Source organism: Nomascus leucogenys, chromosome 1a (assembly GCF_006542625.1).
Source record: "Nomascus leucogenys isolate Asia chromosome 1a, Asia_NLE_v1, whole genome shotgun sequence".
Lineage (NCBI taxonomy): Eukaryota > Metazoa > Chordata > Mammalia > Primates > Hylobatidae > Nomascus > Nomascus leucogenys.
In genome coordinates, this window is record NC_044381.1 from 37,022,677 (window position 1) to 37,046,884 (window position 24,208).

The 24,208-nt window shown below is 47.6% G+C and overlaps 1 protein-coding gene across 1 annotated transcript in view; it reads right to left on the minus strand.

The window, feature by feature from the left end:
• The window catches only part of TMOD1 (tropomodulin 1), a 91,898-nt gene extending 71,949 nt beyond the window's left edge, over nt 1-19,949 (minus strand). Inside the window, exon 1 of the mRNA XM_003260539.4 lies at nt 19,795-19,949. The gene's annotated coding sequence lies outside the window, so the exon portion shown is untranslated. The remainder of the gene's footprint in view (nt 1-19,794) is intronic.
• Between the last annotated feature and the right edge of the window lie 4,259 nt (nt 19,950-24,208).

Here is a 24,208-nt window from a genome sequence, read left to right on the forward strand (position 1 = left end):
GACACAGATGTAGCACACTAAGAGAATATCATGTGACAATAAAGGCAGAGATTGGGGTGATGCTACTACAAGCCAAGGAAAGCCAAAGATTGCCAGCAAGCCACCAGAAGCCGGCCCCAGAAGGAAACCACCCTGTGGACACCTTGATCTCAGACTTCTAGCCTCCAACACTGTATGACAGTACGTTTCTGTTATTTAAGCCACCCTGTGTGTGGAACTGTGTTACAGCAGCCCAGGCAAACTTATGTAACAGATATGACCTTCTTCACAGCAATGTACGTATTTAGACCTCCATGCAAGCCAACTAACCAACCCACCCATGGCTCATCTGTGAAATGATGATGGAATTTTCTAGAGTACAGAAAAATGAAAACTAGGAAAGGACAGTCAACCAATCGATCCAAAAGCTGGGAATAGTTGTTAATCAAAAATAATTAAAGTCATCCAAAATAAATGAAAACCAAAGTTCACTAAGCTAACAGAAAAAGTCTCTGTCTCAGAAAGCAGAGAGCACATTTTATCAGTGTAAGCCTGTGCATGTGTGGGCCTATTTGCAGGAGAAATCCAAGTATATGACAGCTGGCTTAATAAGAAGGATTTGCTTCCCAAATACAGAAACCCCAGTGCCATCCTTTTCTCTAAGAATGGCTCAGCTTGGTCTAACGTCCTCCTTTGACCAGGCCCCAAGAATGCAATGCTCAGACCATAAATGGCCCCCCATCACTTGATCCATTTCTATTACTTCCAAAGAAAGCACAACCAGCTGACAGTGCTCTGGTATCGATGAAAAAACCTTCCTGAAGGCCCTCAGAAAACAGCCTAATTTGGCTTTTCCTAAGTGAAGCCAGGATGAGGAGAGGATCCATGATCTCTGTGCTGAGGCCAAGAGGGACTCCAGTGAAGGGCTTGGAGTCTTCCAGAACCAACTCACAGAGATGTCCAGAACTGCCTTAAAACTAGCATCTCTTAGAGGGGCTGCAAACACAAGCTTTTTGTGCTCAAACGGGTTTTGGGTTATATGAAGTTCCCTAGGACTCTGGACTGCAGGACTTCTCAAAAATGCTGGTATGTGGGTATACAATGGAGTCTCCAAGAGGAATAGGTTGCAAGCAGAATTCCTCCAGTCTTTTTTATCATAAAAGCACGTCTCTGAGAAACTGCACCCAGAAATGGAATCTCACAAAACCAAGTTTGGAAAACACACTTTTTGCCTCACCTCTGAGTCACATCAGAACCATACAAGAAGGGACACAAGGACAGGACCAGCTGGGACACACTTCTGGGGAACATCAGACAGGCTGGGAACCCTGGGTGCTTCTCATACTTGTTACCTCTTCCAGCTGCCTCATTTTCTAGATGCTTTATAGCAAAAGCCTTAGAAAAAGAGTCATGGACAGACCCTGGAGAAGGCACCAGCCAGGCCGAGGGAGCAGGAGAGAAAGAAATCCTTTATCAAAGCCAGCTTGGGGAAAAGGGGCTGGGAAAAGAGCCAGAAAGGAAAGGAGGTGGCAACTATGAGGACTGCTGAAGGAGGCATATGTGGTGGGGCATTAGGCCTCTCCTAGAGATGCCACCCCAAGGGGTGCAAATCATGAAATTTCCTCAAGAAGTCTCCTCTTACTGCACCCAGGAAAGTTAATGCACCATGTACACACCCCAAGGTGCTGTTGATTTCTAAAATCGTATTTCACAGGATTTAAAAAGCCCTTTCTAATGTCAACAGTCCTGTGAATATTATGGAGCGATGAGGCACAACATGAAATAAACTGAGAAGAACCAAAAACTCTAAGGTAAACTATGAAGCTGTCAGTTTCAAGCCACACTCATCGAGTTGGCTCACTAGGATGGTTGCTACGAAGCAGGATTCTCCTCTTGTGGTTGAGGAAATGGGAGTACTGGAGGTAGGGAAGAGACAGGGTGGGAGGGAGGCGAAAACAGCGTGTTCAGAGAGCCCACTGCAAGCTCAGTCTTAAAATATGGCTTGGAAGAGATTGTATTTTACAGCTGCTAATAAAAGGCCTCCATTTCCTAAGAGAAGAGGTGTCAGGGATAGAGCTTCATAGGACTTGTGGTTCATAGGACTTGCGGTTGGAGTGTTAATTGTGACAGTGATTCCCTGGGTGACCCTTGCTAAGTTCCTTCCCTCCTCTGGGCCTCTATTTGCTCCTCTGAAAACTGAAAGCATTGACTGACCTGGCTGGTTTTTAAACTATGCCAACAGGAGATCTCAGGCTCTGAGAAAGTGCCTCCAGGGCCCCGCAAAGGGTTAGGGATAAGTGAGGGGGACTCACTTCTGATTTTACCTGATGTATTTATTCGAGTTCCATATAAAATTTCACTTGAAGAAAGGATTCTGTGGCTCAAATACAAAGTGGAAAATCCCTGGACTGGGTTTCTTGGTCTGCATAGTGAGAGGCTAACCGTACTCGCCCCCGTAGGGTATCGTGAGGATCATGGCGCAGCAAGCAGATGAGGCTGTAGCCTGGGGTTGACTGGTGCAGTCAACTGGCTTCACAGATATTAGCCATTATTATGAGGCTGTCGCTGCTGGAGTCTCTACCTTCTTTCCCTGAACCATGCTGTTGTCAGGCTCTGAGGTCCCTCAGGAGAGGACCCGTGTTCTATGTGTCTTCGTGTTCCCAGTGCCTCGCCCTGGGCCTGGCCCAGCGGTGTCACCTGAGGAACGGGGAATGAGCACCTCTGGGTCCTGGTCTAGGGTACTTGGAACCCTGGGCAAATCCCTTATCTTCTCAGAAGCTCTGTTTTCCCATCTTTACCACGGAAAGATTGGACCAGATCTGAAGGGACTGAAAGTCTGAGAGGGGAGGGATGGGCAGGAAGAGGGTGATGAAGCCGCTGGGACTCCCAGCATGGCCCACGTGCAGCAGCTCCTGGTGACCCTGAGCAAGAGTTCGTGACAGCAATAAAAGGACAGGTAAATATATTTAAAACACCATTGCAAACTCAAGTCTTCCAAATCTGGTGTCTATTTTACACTTACAGCATATCCGGCCACTCCGCTTCTCTGTGGCAGAAGCCTTAAGCCTCCGTTAAATATGAAAAAATAGAATTTACAAGCTGTGCCAGGAAGTAGCACTCGGCAGGTTGGACAGTAAAAATGAGGGAGTCAAAGGCTGAGGCCATCCATCAGGAAAGCCTCAGAAATGAAAGCTCCGAGAAGGAGCAGCTCCTGGAGTACACAAGGCTCTTTTAAATCTTTCACGGGCAGCCGGTCCAGTCACTTCTGCTAATGGCTTCTCCAGCATTGCCCGCCCATGTGGGAACACTCCGGAGGAGGCACTTACGCGGCATCATCTTGATTTATGGACTGCACTTCCTTGAGCTCAGGAAGAGCTGAGTCACAAGTTCAAATAAATATTTTCCAGTTATACTGACTTGCTATTTCAGCCACAGTGAACATCTTGAGGATGGGAAGGCAAGGTTGACTTAGAAAGTCCATCCTTTATGCCCCAAATATTTGTAGATTTGTCCCTCTCTTCCGGAAGACACTTTGGCCAAAGGGATTTTATGTCAGTTTCCCTCGTCACTAAATTCTGTATCCCAAGACAATGCCATCTACCTCCCTCTCCAGAATCTCTCTTCCCTCGGCTTCAGAGATGCAAGAGCACCTGCAATGTCCCCTGTCCCTCCTGAGAGAGCTGTCTCCCCGCTACTCCCCTGCACTCTTTAAGAGGCACCTCCCAGGGCAGCCATGCTTCATATCATGAGTCACCCCTCCACTCTCAGATGACTGGGCAGAGGGGTGCCTGGCTCAAGTGTAGCCAATTGATTGGAAGGCCAGTGACAAGGTCCCAAGGTGGCCCAAGACAAAGAAAAAACCAAAAACCAAAAAGAGGAGTTGGGTAAAAGAGGAGTTCTTAGCTCATTCATTTCTTAGCATTTGTATTTGTTTCCTGCGGATGCCCTCATCAAAGCCCCACAAACCGAGTGACAGAAACAACAGAAGTGTGTTGGCTCTCAGTTCTGGAGGTGGAAGTCAGAAATCAAGGGTCAGCAGGGCTGGCTCACTCTGAAGACGAATCTGTTCCCAGCTGCTCTGCTGGCCTCAGGTGTTCCTTGGCCGGCAGAGGTTCCTTTCCCTGTTTGTTTCCTCGCAGTGTCTACCCTCTGCACGTGTCTGGGTCCAAATTTCCCCTTTTTCTGAGGACAGCAGTCATATTGGATTAGGACTTCCCTAAGGACCTTATCACATTCACAGGACACATTCACCGGTGCAGCTTTTTTGGGGACACAATCCAACCCATAATAGCATGGAACTGGGGCAGGAGGAGAAGATGGGGCAGGTGTTGGGGCAGCTGTGGTGAAGAGAAGCTGGGGAGCCCATGGCGGATGTGTGGAAGCTGAGGCGATGGGGATGAGACTGGGCAAGGGAACCGAGTCCTGAGGGAGAGCTTGTGCTGCCCACGAGAGACGGAGCACACAGGACCCACCAGTGCCCAGGCCCCCCTCCCTCAGTCCTGGATGGTACAGCTCAGCCTGTTTCCCACGAGCCCCCTGTCCTCCCACGAGCCTGTCCAGGCCCACTCATCTGGCTATGCCCACTCGCTGTCCTAACGGACCTTAATGAGCTCCCACTCCATGCAGCGAAACTCTCCTGGTTTCCCTGCTTCCTTTCTGAATCCTCCCAGGTCTCCTTGATGATGCACTACTCTTGGCCCACCTGTTTCTCTGGGCTCTGCCCTCTTCTCATGTTCTCCCTGGCTGGTTCTCATCTTCTCCCATGTGGGGCCTGCTACCTGCGATAAGCCAAGGACACTCAGATGGTGTCTGTCCAGCCCAGGCCTCTTCCTGAGCCCCTGCTCCCCGCTGGGAACCTCCCCCTGGAGTCCTCAGGCCCCACATGCCCAACCCTGCGTGCGTGTCCAGCTTCGGCACCACCGCCCCCCCTGGCCTGGTTTGCAGCTCCTCTTCTGCCTGTCAGTCACCCAGGCCAGACCCTCAGGGTCAGCATAGACTCCACCCCCTGCTCCCTAGCTCAGGGCCAGCCCACACTTGACAAGGCTCTTTCTCTTTTTTTAAACTTTTTTTTTTTTTTTTTTTGCTCTGTCACCCAGGCTGGAGTGTAGTAATGTAATCATAGCTCATTGTAGCCTCCAACTCTCAGGCTCAAGCAATCCTCCCTCCTCAGCCTCTTGAGTAGCTGGGACTACAGGTGTGCATCACCATGCCCAGCTAATTAAAAAAAAATTTTGTAGAGATGAGATCTTGCTATGTTGCCCAGGCTAGCCTTGAACTCCTGGCCTCAAGCAATCCTCCTGTTTCAGCCTCCCAAAGTGCTGGGATTATACGTGTGAGCCACCATGCCCGGCCTCCCCTCCCCACCCCCACAGGCCCACTACCTTTTTGTTGTTATAGTTGCTTTTCAAATTGTGGTAAAATACACATAACATAAAATTTACCATTTTAACCATTTTTAGTCACACAGTTCTGTGGCATTAAGTACATTCCTGTTGTGCAACCGTCACTACTATCCATCTCCAGAACTTTTTCATTTTCTCAAACTAAAAACTCTGTCCCTATTAAACACTAACTCCCCTTTCTCTCCTCCCCCAGCCCCTGGCAACCTCATTCTCCTTTCTGTCTATGTGAATTGGATTACTCCAGGGGCCACCGATGACTGGAGTCATGCTGTGTTGTCTCTTTGTGACTGGAATCCTGTCTCTTTAACATCCTTGGATCTGTCCCTCCTCTCCCTTCTCACGGCACTGCCTCTTATGATCTCGGTGAGTGCAGCAGTCTCCAAACTAGTCCCCTGCCTCAGTTCTCTCTCCTTCCTATCCTCACTCAACTCAGCCTCCAAATGATCTTGGAGAAAATCAGTCCTCATGCCACTCCCAAGCTGAAAACTCCAACTGCTTCCCAAGCTCCAACTGCTTCCCATAGATGGATAGAGAGCATGTCTTTAAAGCGCACCCCTCCACACAGGCTCCTGGCACCCCTGGTTGGGATACTGCCACCCTCTGCTCCCACACCTCTGTGGGAAGCTCTAAGGAAGCGGCGCTGCCCCTGCCTAGCGGAGGTGACTAGGACTTCCCACATCTCTCTGTGTCCCCAGGCTGAGCCAGGGAAGATCACATCTGACATCTGTACATCTCAGCTCCCAGCCCCTGCCTGGCTCAGAGTGAAGGCAAAGTTACTGCAGATTGAACTGAATTGTCAGTCAGGGATACAGACCCCTGGGCGAGGGTGGAAAACTGAATCCTATCTCAGGCCAGTGACCGGCAGGGGAAGAAAGTCAACCAGCAATCGATTGGGTGGGCAGGGGTAGGGTAAGGTGTGGAAGGAGTAGACAAAAAGTAATGGAAGTTTGAGGGGACTTGGCTTCCTTAGTTTTTAAGGCTGAGATCAGGGTCATAGAAGGTGGTGCCAATAACCACTCCTCCGATGTGCAGAGACCTTTGCAGCTCATAAAAATATAACTACTTTTATGCTTGCAGTTTCATGTCCCCGGGGGCGTGTTGTCACCTGTGATGGGTTCCAGATAGAAGAGAGCAGAGGAGAAACAGGGAGAGGGAGAGAGCTGAACTGAGAGGGCTGAGCTCTCTCAGTCACCAATGCCTTGATTCCAAACCATCCCGCTTCCCCTAAGGATGCCCTGTGTAAAATGGCCTCAGCTTCTCACCCTGCCTTGCTGAAAGATCCACCCAGGCAGGACTGGCTACATAATTTGCTGGGTCCAGTGCAAAGTAAAACAGTGGGACCCTTTGCTCAAAAGGCAAGAAAAAAGTGCCATTAAAGGTACCAAAATAGGCTGAGTGTGGTGGCTCATGCCTGTAATCCCAGCATTTTGGGAGGCTGAGGTGGATGGATTGCTTGAGCTCAGGAGCTTGAGAATAGCCTGGGCAACATGGCAAAATCCTGTCTCTACAAAAGATAGAAAAATTAGCTAGGCATGGTGGTGCGTGCCTGTAGTCCCAGCTACTTAGGAGGCTGAGGTGGGAGGATTGCTTGAGCCTGGGAGGCAGGAGTTGCAGTGAGCCAAGATCATGCCATTGTACTCCAGCCTGGATAACAGCGTGAGACCCTGTCTCAAAACAAAAACAAAAAAAAGTATCAAAATATAAAGCTCTTCGTTTCTCCCATGGTCTCTCTCTTGATCTGGCATGGTGGTTTTTTTATTTTTCATTTTTGTTTTAGTTTACAAACTTGGTAGAGACAGGGTCTCGCTATGTTGACCAGGTTTCAAACTCCTGGGCTCAGGCAATCCTCTTGCCTCAGCCTCCCAAAGTGCTGGGATTACAGGTGTGAACCACCATGCCCAGACTGTCATGGTGTTTTTTTATTTATTATTAATACCGTGATCCACATAGTTGTCCGTGTACTGCACGAGAAGCCCACTGGCTGCCAATTTCTTTCTCTTATCACACCCAGGACCAACACATCCTGCCCTAGGGGAGGGCCAGGAAGTCATGTCAGGCATTTCCCCTTCCCACAGGCCACTGGCCCAACACAATCTTCTTGTCTGCCCCTGATCCAGGTAGCGAGTGTCCTGGTCCTGGCCGCTGCCGCAACACAATCCTTTCGTCCACTTCTAATTCAGATTACCTAATGTCCTGGCACAGCAGCTGCAATATCATGGGCAATTCCCAAGGGTATTACAACCCCTGTGCCAGGACATTAGGTACCTGGATGAGCAGTCGATGAAAGGCCCTGCAAAGTTTTGAGCTGAATACACCAGGGGGCCTCACTGGCAGCCCAGCAGGAGTGGGAAGGGGGAACGAGAGGGTGCGAGAGGCAAGGGAGCTCTAGTCCAAGGACCCATCCCCAGGAAGCAGTGAGGCAACAAGAGGTGGGATCTCATGCAAACTGAGGTTCTGAGCCCTGGCACATACTCCATTGGAACTTCACTTAAAAATATAAATTCAAAGATAAAATTATTAAGAATTTCAGCTGGGTGCGGTGATTCACGCCTGTAATCTCAACACTTTAGGAGGCCAAGGCAGACAGATCACTTGAGGTCAAGAGTTTAAGGCTAGCCTGGCCAACATGGTGAAACCCTGTCTCTACTAAAAATCCAAAAAAAAAAAAAAAAAAAAGAAAGAAAAGAAAACACACACACGCAAAAAAAAAAACCCCCAAAAATTAGCCAGGTGTGGTGGCGGGCACCTGTAATCCAAGCTACTCGGGAGGCTGAGGCAGGAGAATCACTTGAACCTGGGAGATAGAGGTTGCTGTGAGCTGAGATCGTGCCGCTGTGCTCCAGCCTGGACACAGGCTGTGATAAAAGTGTAGTGCCAAAGTAAGGGCAATGACAGTCTTGCTGGGCTTTGTGCTAGAGCTCAACTCTGGGCCACACTCTTTTGTGGGGTGTGGGTGGTAATTATCTTTTTTAAACAAGACACTGGCTATACACAGTCAAGTGTGCAAGGCTTAAGTATACAACTCATGTAATTTTCCCGCATTTATATACCTATGTAGACACTCAAATGAAGATACTAAACATCTCCAGCCCCCAAGAAAACTTCCTTAAACTCCCTCCTAGTCAATCTCCCTCAAAAGTAACTATTTATAATATATATAAAATAATATATTTATAGTACTATTCTGACCTTTAAGACTGTAGATTAGTTTTGGCTTTTTGAACATTGTATGGAAACATACAGTGGATGTGTTTTTTGGGTGTTTTTTTTGCATCTGGTTTCTTTCATTCAACATTGTATCTGTGAGATTCACCTGTGCTATTGCGTGTAGTAACAGTTTGTTCTTTCTCATTGATGTGTAGTTTTCCATTATCTGAAATATACCATAATTTATTTATTTACTGTACTTTTAATGGTCATTTAGGTTATTTCCAGTATTTGGTAATTATAAACAGTGCTATGAATATGTCTTTTGGGAGAAATAAGCACTTCCTTCTTTTGAGTGTGTACACAGGAGTGGAATTGCTAGGTCATAGAGTGGGCATACGTTTAGTTTCAGTAGATATTGTCAGTTTTCTAAAGTAATTTTACAATTTTACATTTCTACCAACAATGTATGAGAGTTCCAGCTGCTCCACAACCTTGTCAACACTTGGTACTGTCAGCACCTTCCTGTTAGCCATTCTGGTGGGCAGGTAGTGGGAACTCATTGTGCATTTCCCTGATGACTAATGATGCTGAGCATGTTTCATATGCCTTCTGGACATGTGGATGACCTCTGCTGTGAATTAGGCCTTCTCTCTTGAGTGGTGCTGAGTCCAGAGAAGGTGAACAAGGTGTCATATGAAGAACAGTTGAAGGACCAGGAGGAACATGGTCACACTCTCCAAACCTCTACTGGGCTCACCTGGGGAAGAGGGAACAGAAGAGGTCTGTGGCTCCCCAGAGGGCAGAAGACATAGATTTATTGAAATTACCAGGAGGTAGATTTCTGATAAGCACAAGGAACTTTCTAACAATAAAAACTACCCAAGGGCCAGCTGGGCACAGTGACTCACACTGGTAATCCCAGCACTTTGGGAGGCAGAGGCAGGCGGATCGCTTGAGGCCAGGAGTTTGAAACCAGCCTGGGCAACATGGTGAGACTTGTCTCTACAAACAATTTAAAAATTAGCTAGGTGTGACGGTGCACTCCTGTAGTCCCAGCTGCTCAGGAGGCTGAAGTGGGAGGATTGCTTGAGCCCAGGAGGAAGAGGCTGCAGTGAGTCCTGTTTGCACCACTGCACTCCAGCCTGGGTGACAAAGTGAGACTTAAAAAACAAACAAACAAGCAAACAAACAAAAACTGCCCAAGGGTACACTGGGCTAAGCCGGGAAGTAGTGAGCACCTGTCTCTATAGGCTGTGAGCAGCGAAGGCAGAGCCCTGGATGAGGTCCTCCAGAGAGGGTTGATGTCTTGATTGATGGTGGTTTTTGGGGAGTTGACAATAGAGGATTTAAGGCCCTTTAAGGCCTAGTTCTATTATGACAGATGTGTGTGGAGCCCCTGAATGGAGGAGGATGGGGACTTAGAGACCAGCTATTGTTAACAGACTTGTTTTCTGGCTCATTTGCAGTTATTTTCACTGGCTGATTTCATTCTCTTAGTCATATGGGAAAGTACCTTCTAAAAAAACAAACACACTAAACATAGTGTTTGACTCCATCACTTTCTGCAGTTGCTATGAGCTTCATCCCAGAACACAATGAGCCATGCTCGATGCTCTAAACGTCAAAGTTGTCAAGTGGTTTAAATTGGAAAAGCCTGTGCGTGTGTGTGTGTGTGTGTGTTTTCATTTTGCATCTCTTGGGGTCATCACGATGTCTGAGTCACCACAGCAATCATTTGTAAGCAACAGCGTTCCAGGAAAAGAGTCTGAAGACATCTCCCTGTCTCAGCTGGCCTGCCCACCTGCCCTCAAACCATGCTGCACTCCACTCCTCCCACGACTCTGCAACTTTTCTGGTTCAGGCCACACTTAGCTCTCCCCACGCTCTGCCCCTTCCATTTCATTTTCCTCCACACCAGTAGAAGAGAGTTCTAGGAAGCCAACGATTGTAATACAAATGAGAGGCTATCAGAGTTCTTTGGGAGTTATTGCATTATCTTCAGGCACCCCTACTCCCACAAGAGTAAAAGCTACTTGAGGACAAATATCTCTGTCTCCCATGGTCCTTCACAAAGCCCTGCACCTGTCCAGTGCTGAAGACATATTCATTGAATGAATGAATGAATAAATGCCTAGCATTATTATTAGCTTTGATAGCCATAAGTCAAAAGCACTGGTAGAATAAAAGCTAACCTGTAGGCCGGGTGTGGTGGCTCATGCCTGTAATCCCAGCACTTTGGGAGGCTGAGGTGGGCAGATCCCCTGAGGTCAGGAGTTCGAGACCAGCCTGGCCAACATGGTGAAACCCCGTCTCTACTAAAAATACAAAAATTAGCCAGGCGTGGTGGTGGGCACCTGTAATTCCAGCTACTCAGGAGGCTGAGGCAAAAGAATTGCTTGAACCTAGGCAGTGGAGGTTGCAGTGAGCCAAGATTGTGTCACTGCACTCTTGCCTGGGCAACAGAGTGAGACTCAGTGTCAAAAAAAAAAAAAAAAAAAAAAAAGCTAACTTGTAGAAAAGCTTGTGGAATTCATTCCTATCCTCATTCTCCATTTTACAAACATGAACTTCATCATGTTGCCTCATAGCAGGTGTTAATGTAAGACAGAGCTTTATGAAACACGTTTTTGTATTTTCCGAAAAACCAATATGAAAATTAATATGAACAACACCAAAAAGCAAATGGCAAACTGGGGGAAAATATATTTGCTTCATATTAAACAAAGGGATGATTTGTTTAATAGACAAAGAGTTCCTCCAATAGAAAAGCAGAACAGGCCAGAAAATGTGGAAAGAGGAAAGGAATAGACAGTTCACACAAAAGGAAATACTAATGGCTAATACACATATAAATAATAACAAAACTCACTTATAATTATAAAAAAGCAAATTGTGGAATGAGATATCAGTTCTGTCAGATTGACAGAGATTTAAAAGTCTGAGAATTCCCATTGTTGACAAGATGTGGGGAGACCAGTGTCCTCACACAGAAGAGAAGTTACATTGGTATACCCTTTTTCAGTTCGAGACCAGCCTGGGCAACATGGTGAAACCCCGTCTTGCCTAAAAATACAAAAAATTAGCCGGGCATGGTGGCATGCACCTGTGGTCCCAGCTTCTGGGGTTCGGGGGAGGACCGCTTGAGCCCAGAAGGTGGAGGTTGCAGTGAGCCACTGCACTCCAGCCTGGGTGAAAGAGTGAGATCTTGTCAAAAAAAACAAAACAAAACAAAAAAAACCTCTATTAGCCAAAAAAACCCGAAACCCCCCAAAACAGCATAAAAATTCAATAAGACATTGAGTAAATAAATTAGAGACATACAACAGACTACTATTAACACCATCCTTGAGGCTACTGTTGGCCACTTGTCACTGTACCTTATAATAGCAAGCTTTGTTTTGTTCTTACTGCATACCAGGCACAATGCTAAGCTCTTTACATGGATTATTTCTTGCAATCTTAATAATTGTGAAGCAGATACTTTTATTATCCCCATTTTACAGATGAAGAAGTGCAGACTATGTTAGTTTTATAGGGCTGTCATAATAAATGACCACAAACTGGATGGCTTAAAACAACAGATTTACTCTGTCTCAGTTCAGAGGACCAGAAGTCCAAAATCGAGGTGTCAGCAGGGTTGATTCCTTCTGGAGGCTTTGATGGGGAATCTGTTCCATGCCTCATTCCTACCTTCTGGTGTCTGCTGGCCATCCCTGACATTCCTTGGTTTGCAGCCACGTCACTCCAATCTCTGACTCCATCATCATCTGTTCTTACTAGTTATGCTGCCTATATAGGTTTAGTTTAAGCCATCTCAAGCCTTTTTAATGGCGTGTGTCCACTCTTCTTCTTAAGACACCAGTCATAGGGTAGTTAGGACCTACCCTAATCCAGTGTGACCTCATTTTAACTTCATTAATTACATTTGTAAAGACCATATTTCCAGAGAAGGGTCACATTCTGGGGTGCTAGGTGGGCATGACTTTTGGGGGGAGCCTGTTTAACCCAGTAAGTATACTGACCAAGGTCACAAAGCTAATAAGTGGTAGAGCCAGGATGTAAATCCAGGCAGGCAATCAGTACTCATTACCAGTACTCCATGCTGCCGACTTCCCATAATATAACAGCTCACACTTACATAATGTCCCAGGCACATTCTAAGCATTTTACATATAAGAACTAATTTCATCCCCACAACAACCCCACTTTATAGATGGAGACACTAGGCACAGAAAAGTTAAAAGTTGGCTGGGTGCGGTGGCTGGCGCCTGTAATTCCAGCACTGTGGGAGGCCAAGGTGGGTGGATCACCTGAGGTCAGGAGTTCGAGACCAGCCTGACCAACATGGCAAAACCCCATCTCTACTAAAAAATACAAAAATTTGCCAGGTGTGGTGGCGCATACCTGTAGTCCCAGCTACTCGGGGGGCTGAGACAGGAGAATTGCTTGAACCTGGGAGGCAGAGGTTGCAGTGAGCTGAGATCACCCCACTGCCCTCCAGCCTGGGTGACAGAGTGAGACTCTGTCTAAAAAAAAAAAAAAAAAAAAAAAAGAAATGTTAAAAGTTACCTGAGATTACAGAGCCAGTAACTAGTAGACCTTGGATTTGAATCCAGCAAGGTGGTCTCCAGAGTCCGTGTGTGTGTGTGTGTGTGTGTGTGTGTGTGTGTGTGTGAATCAGGAAGATAGATTGTGTCTCATTATGTGTAAATTGCTATTTAAGGCCCCCCAAAGGACTAATGAAGGATTTGAGTCTGCCCTTCATTGCTCCTAGGTTCCCTGGCCTTGTGCAGACTGATTCGGAGTCTGCCCTAACCACTATGCCCTCTGTCTGGTGGCCTGTCTTGACAATATACTGAGGATTGGGGCTAAAAAAATAGTTCCCTCTCCTGAAAGACTGATTGATGTTCTTCCTTCTACTATCAGACACCAAGAGCCCTCCCATTCATCTTGTCCCCCCTTTCCCCTTGGCTGCCATGAGTCATCTCAGAGCCAATTTGAGTGTCCAAATACAGTTGTCATCTTCAGCCAGGGCGCTGGCATAATTTTCTCTCTTTATTCTCTGTGTCGGGTGTTCTTAACTCGGACTTTTGAATAGGCTTCACGGGAATCACACATCCACTGAAATGATATGCAAATTGTTGTGTATATGAATATATTCATTTTTGTGGAGCAAGAATTCATAAGCTCTAATCAGATTCTCCAGGAGTTTCGTGATCTTTTTTTTTTTTTTTTTTTTTTTTTGAGACGGAGTCTCGCTCTGTCGCCCCGGCTGTAGTGCAGTGGCGCAATCGCGGCTCACTGCAAGCTCCACCTCCCGGGTTCACGCCATTCTCCTGCCTCAGCCTCTCCCAGTAGCTGGGACTACAGGCGCCCGCCACCACGCCCGGCTAATTTTTTTTTTTTTTTTGTATTTGTTAGTAGAGACGGGGTTTCACCGTGGTCTCGATCTCCTGACCTCGTGATCCGCCCGCCTCGGCCTCCCAAAGTGCTGGGATTACAAGCGTGAGCCACCGCGCCCGGCCGAGTTTCGTGATCTTAATCTGCAGAGTTTCTGCCTATCTTTCTAGAATTTCTGTTCTTACTAGTTACATTGGCCATGTAGTTTATTTTTTAAGCCATCTCAAGCCTTTTTACTGCTGTAAGTGGAATACAATATAAAACCATAGTAAGCAAATGCGTGCAATGTTGCTATCCATTCTGAATTTTTAAATCTCTCTTGGTTCGCATGGAGGAAGTCTGTCCTCACGTCTCCCTCTCTCTTACCTTCACTTTGCACACTTCTGAGTGGTTTTGATGTCTCAGGGTCTCAGATGTCTCAGGTTCCCACCCCAGCACTGGCCAGGCACCCATCTTGTGCTCATAGATCCAAACTTGCAAGAAGTTTGCTGACCAGAAAGAGCCCTTGATTTTGATCCAAGGCACAAATGAATTCATTTGTAGATTTAAAAATCCACTATCTTAATGCAATGGCCAGGAGGAAGCTTTGTGGTAACTAGCACTCACCTTGGTGTTCAAAATGTGGTGGTTTGTAGATACTAATCAATACCACCTGACTAGATGTTTATTAGAGCTTATTAGGAATTATTAAGTTTATTTTCTAATCAACTTATTAGAGCTTATTAGAAGCAAGGAGCTTTTTAGAAACTCAGAATCTCAAGCCCCATCTCATACCTACTGAACCAGAATCTGCATTTCTGAAAAGATCCCAAGTGATTTCAATGCACATTAAAGTTAGAGAAGCACGGATATAAAACAAGAAAATTCATTTCTCAAGTTTGTCAAACCCTGGAGAGCACTTCGGTTTTCTGGAATTGGATGACCTGGGACAATGCCTACTAGTGTTCACTGTCCTATTACAAAAGGTAGGTAACAATACTTGCTGTTCCTCCCTCATGGGGTTACTGTGAATTTCAAATGAGCTCTTGGATTCACACACTAGCTACGTATAATGATGGGGCTGATAGGAGCTGGGGAGCTGGCAGTGGGGAGCAGAATAGGTGTGGTCTCTGCCCTCATAGAGCTGATGATTTGGTCGGGTAGGAGAACATGCTGTAAATGCTGGTTGGTGTTGTGTGACTGTCATGGTTATCACAGAGCCTTCATTCATTTATTTCATGCATTCATTCATTCATTCAGTGGTCAGCCATTTATTAAAATCTGAAGTGCCTGTACTATGTCACACAGTAGGCTCTGAGCTGCACATGGGGAAGCAGAAATAAAAGAGTCAGAAACCTCATCCTCAGGGAGCTTTTAGTCTAGCCAGAGACAGAGATACATCATTGGGTGATTCCATTTAGAACACACTCAGAGCTGGTGCTCTGAGTTGGCACAGGGGGCTGTGGGGGTACAGGTAAATCAATGAAGAACTTTGCTTTTAAGGGTGATTACAAGTTCACAGACTGAGAAGAGGGAGAACAGCACTGAAGGCTGAAAGAACAGCCGGGGAAAGGCAGGGAGGCATGAAGGCACAGCATGCTTTTGCCATGACCAGAAGGTAAACAGAATTTGGAGGAGTGCCTAGAGATGATTTTGGAGTAGTAGCTTGAGGCCTGATCTTAGAGGCTAAGGAATCTGGTCTTTATCCCTTCGGAAATGGGGAGTCCCTGAAGGGAGAGAATTGACGCAGGTGAAGATCTTTTAAGAGCAGCATGGAAGAAGGAATGACTTGAGGCAGAAATACCTTTAAGAGGCTCTGAGAGCAGCTTAGGGGAGAGATGAAGTCCTAACTGGGGTAGTGAATGTGGCGATAGAAACAGATGTAAGAGAAATTAAGGAAGGCAGCATTGACAGGACTTGGTGGGCAAATGAATGGGGTGGTGAAGAGAAAGGAATCAGGAGGCAGAGATGTCTATAGATGAGGAGCACAGGCCAGCTTGATGCAAGAATTAGGGAGCTGTGAGGTGATCGGAGTTGTGGGAGTGAATGAGACTGTGAGAGAGTGTGCGGTGGAAAGAGAATAGGGGTAGGAGTGGCACCAAGGCACCAACAGCAAAGCGATGGGCAGCAGCGATGAGTCTATGAAGGAGGCTGAAGGATGCCCAGAGGCAGTTCTGCTTTCCTTCATTCCTTTGGGCACAGAGAGCAACAACGCAGTGGTCACAACTCATCACCCTCCAGAATCATCTCTAGAAACGGCCCTGGGGTCACCATCCTTGAAGCCCCAGAGTGAGTGGGGCCTGAGGGTGGGGCCCCTGAAAACATGAACTGAGACAGGGATGGACATGCGTGGACGGACGCAAGCCCTTGTCTCCCTCTCCCTCCCTCTTTCCTCCTCACAGATGGTAATGTCCAACCCTTTCACAAATCATTTTTTTCTCTGAAAGAAAACCGAAAGGACATAAGAGAAGGAGAAACAAAAGGCATGCTTGAGTTTGTTTAGTTTTTCAGATCAGACAAAGACCCAACACCACCTAACACGAAAGAAAACCTCCCAGACCGTGTCCTAAGTTGACTCCAATGAGCTCATTCTCTCATTGTCATTAAGAGCAAAGAGAATTAGGTTCCATCATGATTAGCCAAAGGAAGATTTTACAAAACTAAACAAAAGAGAGGAAATGGCCCCGGAATTGTGCTATCTGGTTCATGCTTTTCCATAGAAACAGGCCTGTGGTTTTAAACTGATAATGGCTCCTAGCCGCCCAATAATTGATGTATCTGGTGTTCTGGCTTTAAGGGAAAAGTGAACTGGCCTCTTTAGAAATGTTGGCAGCCTGGCCGGTCCATTAGTAAGACTGAAAAATCAAAACATTGACTGGAAAAGGCCATTACGACTGGGCTCAGCAGGAGTCATCGATAGATGATGTCATTTCAGAAATAAATAAGCCAAGGTCATGAGGCCCCGGAGCAGGGTCAAAACACTCTTCACTGCCCATCACCATCCTCCATCGCAGATACTGGTCTGCCAGAGACACAGGGGTCTGAGCCAGGATCTGCTTCATTTTACCTTTTTTTGCTCATTCCAGGGGATGAAGGCCACCTGCAGAGTCTGTGACATTCTGCAAGTCACTAAGGAAGGTCCCCAATCCTCATTATGGGCACACCTTTTAGATTCTTCTTTAACTCTCTCCCCTCTCCTGGGTTCTTCTCACTTCTTGCCATACTCTTTATCCTAGAATGCCTGCCTCCCTTCTGTCCCTTGTCCTCAGTTCCTGCTACCTTCCCTCTCCCTTCCTTTCTCATCCAAGCTTTTAGAAAGAGTTGCTGGCTGTGTGGAGAGCCTTCTTCAGTCTACAGCCTGAGGAAGTGGAGGACTTCTTCAGCTCCTGTTAGCTCCTGCCTTTCCCCCTCACCACAACTAATACTATCATTGCAATATCAGGCTCTGGGCTGAGGGCTTGCCCTGAATCATCTCACTTAATTCTCACAAGTAGCCCCTATGAAATGGGGCTATTGTTATCTCCATCGTATAGAGGAGGAAACGAGGCTCAGACAGGCTGGGTCACTGGCAGATCCCATTTTTTGAGCCTGCTGCAATGCCCTGGTCAAAGTCACTCATGATCCCTGCCAATCCTGATGGTCCTTTCCCAGTCCTCATCCCCCTACTCCTGTCTCTCCACAGCAAGTGACACTGCCCACCTCTGTCCTCCCTTGGCACTTGGGAAAGCCACTCTCTCTCACTCCTTCCCCAGCTCCTCCTTACAGGATGGGTCATGCTAGAAAGGCTTCCAAGGAGACTCCAAGGCCTCTCCACTCCAGGTCCACTAGAGACCATCTTGTCCACCCCCTCATTGCTCAAGGTTGCTCTGAGTGGGTGGCAGAGTTGGGGCTGGAGTCAGATATCCTAACCTCCAGGCCAGTCCACCTCCCATTGCTCAGAGCTGCCACACCTACTTTGTGTTTTCTGTTTTTGCTGGGCTGCAAGAAAACGCCCTACCCTGGAGGAGGGAGAAGGTGTGAGACCCTGATAAGGTGGGGCGGAGGCTATTTTTAGAGGACACTGGCTTTCATCTTAGGCTGGGAGGAACTCAAGGGTCAATGACTTTCTAAAACACGGGTTCGTAAGACTAGCTCATTAAATACACCAAAGTGGCAGTGTTCTTGTTTTCACTCTGCCTGTTGGTTGTGTGGCTCTAACTGATGGAAACTTTATTATCTGACTCCATTTTCTGTTAATTCTTTTGTCTGTAAGTCTTTGAGATGGCTTTAGAAAAAAACATACAACAGAAAGTAAAGTAGAAGCAAGAAGGAAACTTCAGGATGAGGGCGCTATTGTCCAGACAAGGTAAAGTCCCGGACAGCAGCAGATACAAGAAGAGGGGGCATTGATCGGGTGCTCCCAGAGCTCCTGGACCTGCCTGAGCAGTGGGAAGGGTCCAGAAAGAGATGGGAAAGGCTGGGAGACTGCAGACCTTCTGGCGTGACCAGCCCTGTGTGACCTTGAGCAGGGGGCTCTGCGGCCCAGCACGGAGGACAAAATGGCAGTCACCTCTGCAAGAAAGATGGGGTGGGGGCCCTAGGGGTTCTCACGCCGAGGGCCCAGCACCTGGGTTCAGGGTCTGGTTCTGCGATTCAGACACGGAGGAGCTTGGGCCAGGTCGTCTCTGAGAGTCTGAGGGCATAGGGCGAGGGCCGGAGACAGGGTCTGTAATAGTAGCGGTGGGTGAAGGGTGTAGGAGGAGGCGGCGCTGCGCAGATTGGAGAACGCATCATAGGCCCGGTATAGACCGGGAAACTGTGGCCAAGGAGCGGCTGAACTGGAACCCCTGCCCCTGCCCAGCTCATCGCATCTGAAGCTGTGTGGCTCACAGGCTGCTTTGCCAAGGCAATGCCGGCTACGCAGCAGAGAGATGCCCATAGGCACCCCAAAAGTGCACTTCCTAGGGCTGTACGGCTTAGGATATCCGACGGCCTTAGTGAGTCCCAGTACACGATCGATTCTGGGGCAGCCAGTCTCCGATTTCTGCAGCTTCTCCGGATGTGCGCGGCTGGGACCCCAGCGTCCCAGGCCCGGAGCCGGTGAACAGGTGGGGAGAGCGCAGGCGGTCAAAAGCGCGCCCTTCAGCTCTCATGGCTTGGGCTCCCAGCTCCATCTCGGCTACCAAACCTCGCCCCTACAAATGGGAAACTGAGATCCAGAAACAAGAGGGGGATTGCCAAGGCTATGCCGAGAGCCGGCGTCAACCTGGAGCTCCCGCCTCCAAGCTCTTTCCAGCTCCACTTGGCCGCGTAGCGCGTGTCGTGGTGCTTTAAACCTTGTCTCTCGCAGTTTGGGAAACTTCTCCTGTCCCAAACACTCTCAGCGCGAACCTGGGCTCCACGTCCAGTCGAGCCCTTACGCCCCCACTCCCACCCCCAGACTCTTGCAGGCGGAGAAGAGGCCGCGCCCCCGAGCCCGGCTCCGGCTGGCACCTGTACCCAGCTGAGCGCCCCGCGGGCTCAGAGCCCCGCTGCGCAGGAGTCCTGCGGGCGGCGGGGGCGCCCCTCCGCCAGGACCCCAGCCGGGAAGCCGCTCCTCCAGAACCCCGGGTCCTTCTCGCGTTCACAGACGCGGTGCGGAGGTCCAGAGCGGAGGGCGCCCTGGCCAGGGCTGAGCGCGCGGGGAGGCGGGGACTGGAGCGCCGTGCTCGGGACCCCGAGACCCGGGCTCCCTAGCCCCAGAGGCAACCCGAGGCGGCAGCTATTTATAGAGGGAGCCACGCTCAGTCCCTCTTGGCGGCGGCGGCGACAGCTGAATATTTTGCCCAGATATGGCTGAGGCCCCGGAGCGGGGGCAGGGAGCCCCGCGAGCGCGAGGGGGACCCCAGGCGGGGTGGGGGCTTACCCGGACGCAGAGCGGTGGGGCCGGTGCGGACGCGGGCGGCGGGACAGGCGCGGGCGGCGGGCAGATGGACGCGGGCGGCGGCCGCGGTGCTCCGGCGGGCAGCGGGCGGGCGAGCGCAGCGCGGGGCTGGACGAGCTCCCGGGCGGCCGCGGGCGGGCGGGCTCTGTGGGCTCCGGGGGTGGGAGCCAGGGGCGGTCCCGGCTCGCGCTGTCACCGGGCCCCGCCCCGCCCGCCGCGGGCTCCCTCCTTCCCTCCCCCTCCACTCGGGGGCGCCCGAGCGCAGCGCACCTCCCTGTCGGGACGCGGCCCTGGGCCGGGAGCGCCGGGGAGTCGGGCTGCAGCCGAGCGAGCGCGGGCCCCTGCCTGGGTCTCCTCCGCTTCCCTGCTGGTACTAGGAAGTTTGAGCGACGGTAGAGTTATGTGGGAAAAGGTGGGCAGATTTGCATTCCTCTGGGGTTTAGAATTTAAGATTTTGAGAATCTGAAGTCCTCAAAATTGATGGACCAAAGCCAGCTAACGGCCGCTGCACCTTCACCTCTGATTGAAGCGCCGCTCCGTCTGTTTCCCAGCAGCGCGGCCAGGTGGGCTCTGAGCCGCAAGCTTTAACCGCGATCGTTTTGTCTACACGTAGTTCCAACACGCAATCGAATGCATTCTCTCTACACTGAGAGCGAGTGGAGTGTCTAAAATACTGATTTTAAATGACCACAACAAAAAGACCCACGTTCTTAAAAGGCTTTTTTTTTCCCCAGAACAAACCACTTTAGGTGGTTTATCCCAAACACAATTTTAAGTATTTTAATAAACAAATGTCTTATGCAAAGGAATTTATATAGAAATAGGAAAACATCTTATTTTGGATTATTATGGGAAAGCTTTTGGTAGGGTAGACCTTAATAAAATCAGCTCTTAGTCCTGATGTATAGATTATAAATGAGAAACACTCATTAACCAAATTTTGTTTCTCAAGAAAATGAATTCCTCTAAAGTCCTCACAATTAGAACGCTCGTTTCAAGGGGCATATGCTGTACATTTAAAAATAAGCAATGCTCTAATATTTCAGATTATTTTAAAATATTTTTTGTTGTGAATCAAACAAAAGAACATACAACGTAAGTTATGTTGTAAGTGTAAACAAAATAAATGTGCAGCTTCATGACTTTTTACAACGTGAACACCTGTGCAACCATCACTCAGAGAACATTGCCCACAGCCCAGAAGCCAACCTGTCCCTCCTGGGTCCCAACTCCCCTCTAAAGATGATCACTTTCTTGACCCTTACAGTGATCATGTCCTTGTTTTTTTCTTCCCTCTGTAGTATGTCTTCATTTGTTCGAATCTGTTGTTAATTTGTAGTTTCATGCAGCTGTAGTTTTCCACTGTATGAATATACCACAGTTTTAAAAAAAAAAATCCATGTGACTATTAATGGGCATTTAGGTTGTTTCCAGGTTTTAGCTATTACAAATAGTGCTGCTGTGAACATTCCTTGCCAGAATCCTCCTGTCCACGCGCACAGCCTGCTGTTGGAAGTGCTGGGTGATAGAGAAAGCCTAACCTCAACTTCGGCAGAGATAAGGCTGAACTCTTCCAAAGTCATAGTACCATTGTACAGTGCAGTTTCCCATCTTCAACAACACTTGGAAGTTACAAAAATTGAAACACTTTAGAAATTCTGATACGTGAGTAATGGTATCTCACTGAGTTTCGAACTTGCATTTCCCTATATCCTAATGTGTTGAGCATCACTTCATATTTATTGGCCAATTGGATTTGTTTTGTGAATTGTTCAAATTTATTGTCCATTTTTCTTCTGGATAGTCCTGTGTTTTGAACAGATTCAATGGTGTGTGTATCCTCAGTTATATTCCACTCTTTTGCCTTTTCACTCTATTAACATATTTTGATAAACAGGTGTTCTTAAATACAGTCTATCAATCTTTTCCCTTATTGGCAGCACTCTGTGTCCTGTTTAAGAACTCTTTCCTGTTCCTGGGTTATAAAGTTATCTTCCTGTGTTATCTTCCCACCTTAGCCTTTCATGTTTAGTTTTTTTTTTTTTTGAGATAGGGTCTCGCTTTGTTGGCCAGGCTGGAGTAAAGTGGTGTGACCACAGCTCACTGCAGTCTCAACCTCCTGGGCTCAAGCTAACCCCTTAACCCCCACCTCAGCCCCTCAAAGTGCTGGGATTACAGGCATGAGCCACCATGCCCAGCTATTTAAAAAAATGTAAAAAAATGTTTTCTGTAGAGATAGGGGACTTGCTATATTGCCCAGGTCAGTCTCAAACTCCTATGCTCAAGCAATCCTCCTGCCTCAGCCTCCCAAAGTGCTGGTATTACAGGCACGAGCCACTGTGCCCAGCCTCATGTTCAGGTGTGTGTGTGTGTGTGTGTGTTTTAGACTCTCATCCAGGCTGGAGTGCAGTGGCGTGATCTCAGCTCACTACAACCTCGGCCTCCCAGGATCAGGTGATCCTCCCACCTCAGCCTCCTGAATAGCTAGAACTAGTTGTGCACCACCACATCCAGCTAACTTTTTGGTAGAGACAGGGTTTTGCCACGTTGCCCAGGCTGGTCTCAAACTCCTGGCCTTAAGTGATCCGCCCACCTCAAAGTGCTGGGATTACAGGCATAAGCCACCATGCCCGGCCAATGTTTAGGTTTTCAATCCACCTGGAATTGACTTTTGAATATGGTATGAGGAAGGGTTCACATTTCATTTGTTTGTGTCACACTGACTTAGCACTAATTTTGTGGTTACATCAAGAAACGATGTATTGCTTTATTTTAAAAAGTAATGGAAACATTTCTAAAGTCAGTGAAATAGAAACTACCTTTTCCTAACTTGTAGACAATTTGAGGATTTTTGCATTTTTTATTAGAGAATGAAACAATTATTAAAAACATATCAGTTTATTTCACTCAAACATTTCTGTATTGGGATATTTTTATTTCATCATAAATGATTAATCACTGGCATTCAGTATTCCTGAATTTTGAATCACTTGTTGTAAATATTGAGTTTTTAAAAGCTAGAGATAACTTTGACATGTTTAAAATGAAAAACTTCAAATATTTGGTCTCTACCTTCCTCTTTCTGTTCTCATTTGTTTCTAGATTTTTCTCAAATAAAAACAACAAATGACTTTGAGAATTTTTATTTCCAGCCTGGTTTTTGCCCCTGAAGTTTATTCCACATTTCCAAGATTCTGCATATCTTCACATGGAAGTCTATTAGCTCAAATTCAGTGTGTTCAAAATCAAATTTTTAAGCTTCCCACTCCCCCACTCCATCTGAGTAAGGTCCTAGGCTCTCATACCTTAAGACTTGGCTTCACTCTTCCCAATCTGTATCTAAGCTGTCTAATAATTATAATTAAAAACTTTACAAGGTCATCAACACTTTTTCTTCAACACCATTGCTCCACTCTTAGTCCAGGGCCTCCCCACCTCATCTTTGGACCACTGCTAAAGCCTATAACCTGTCTGCCGATCTATCTGCCCATCAATTAGCAAGCACAAAAGGAGTGCCTGATGTGTGTAAGATGCCATTCTGACGGCTGTGGATGCTCAGACGGTGGTGTGCTGGACAGCCTGTCATATGGGGTCTCAAGAGCTGCTTAGGTGAGTCTCTTCCCAACTCCACATTCAGTCATGTCATATTATTAGCTGAAAATCAACAATGGTGGGACTATTTACAATATGAGAATTTTCAGACACTACAAATCAAGGCTCAGCTCCCCACTCAACAGAACCAGTTGTCAAACATTTACCAGTATATCACCAGAGATGACTAAGACCCATCCCTCTTTCAGGGAGACCATGATCTAGCTGGGGTGATCGGTGCACAGACTAGTCATATACTATAAAGCACAGTGACATATGGGCACCAAGAGAGGCATGATCAAAGTACGATGGAGTAGAAAGGGGCACCAGAGAAAGCTTCATGGTTGGCCCAGGAGGTCAGGCAGGACACTGACAAGCAAAAATAATGGGAGGAGAATGAGATGCAGGTTGACAGAACGGAATAAGCAGGGGTTCAGTGACCAAATAAAGGTACAGTGTGGCAGGGAGTGGTAGATAAGGAGGTTGGGTAGGAGGATTGTAGAAAGCCTGGGTCCTAGCTGGATTCTGTGGGCAATGAGAAGAGAAGCCACTCAAGATTCAGGTTGAGGGTCACTTTGGTTTGCCTGGGCTGCTCCTCTAGAAATGCTGATGTGTTAAGACTCAGGATAAGTCCTCACATGCTTTGGTGATCACTTGCTTTGAGATACACCACTACATCAGGGTAGAGTTAAGTCATAATAGTCTCAGCTTCACTGGAGAAGAACCCAGCTCTGCAAGGAAGACAACATGAAACGGAAGCTTTCATCTGAAGATCATGAAGCCTAGAAATTACAAGGTAGTCAGC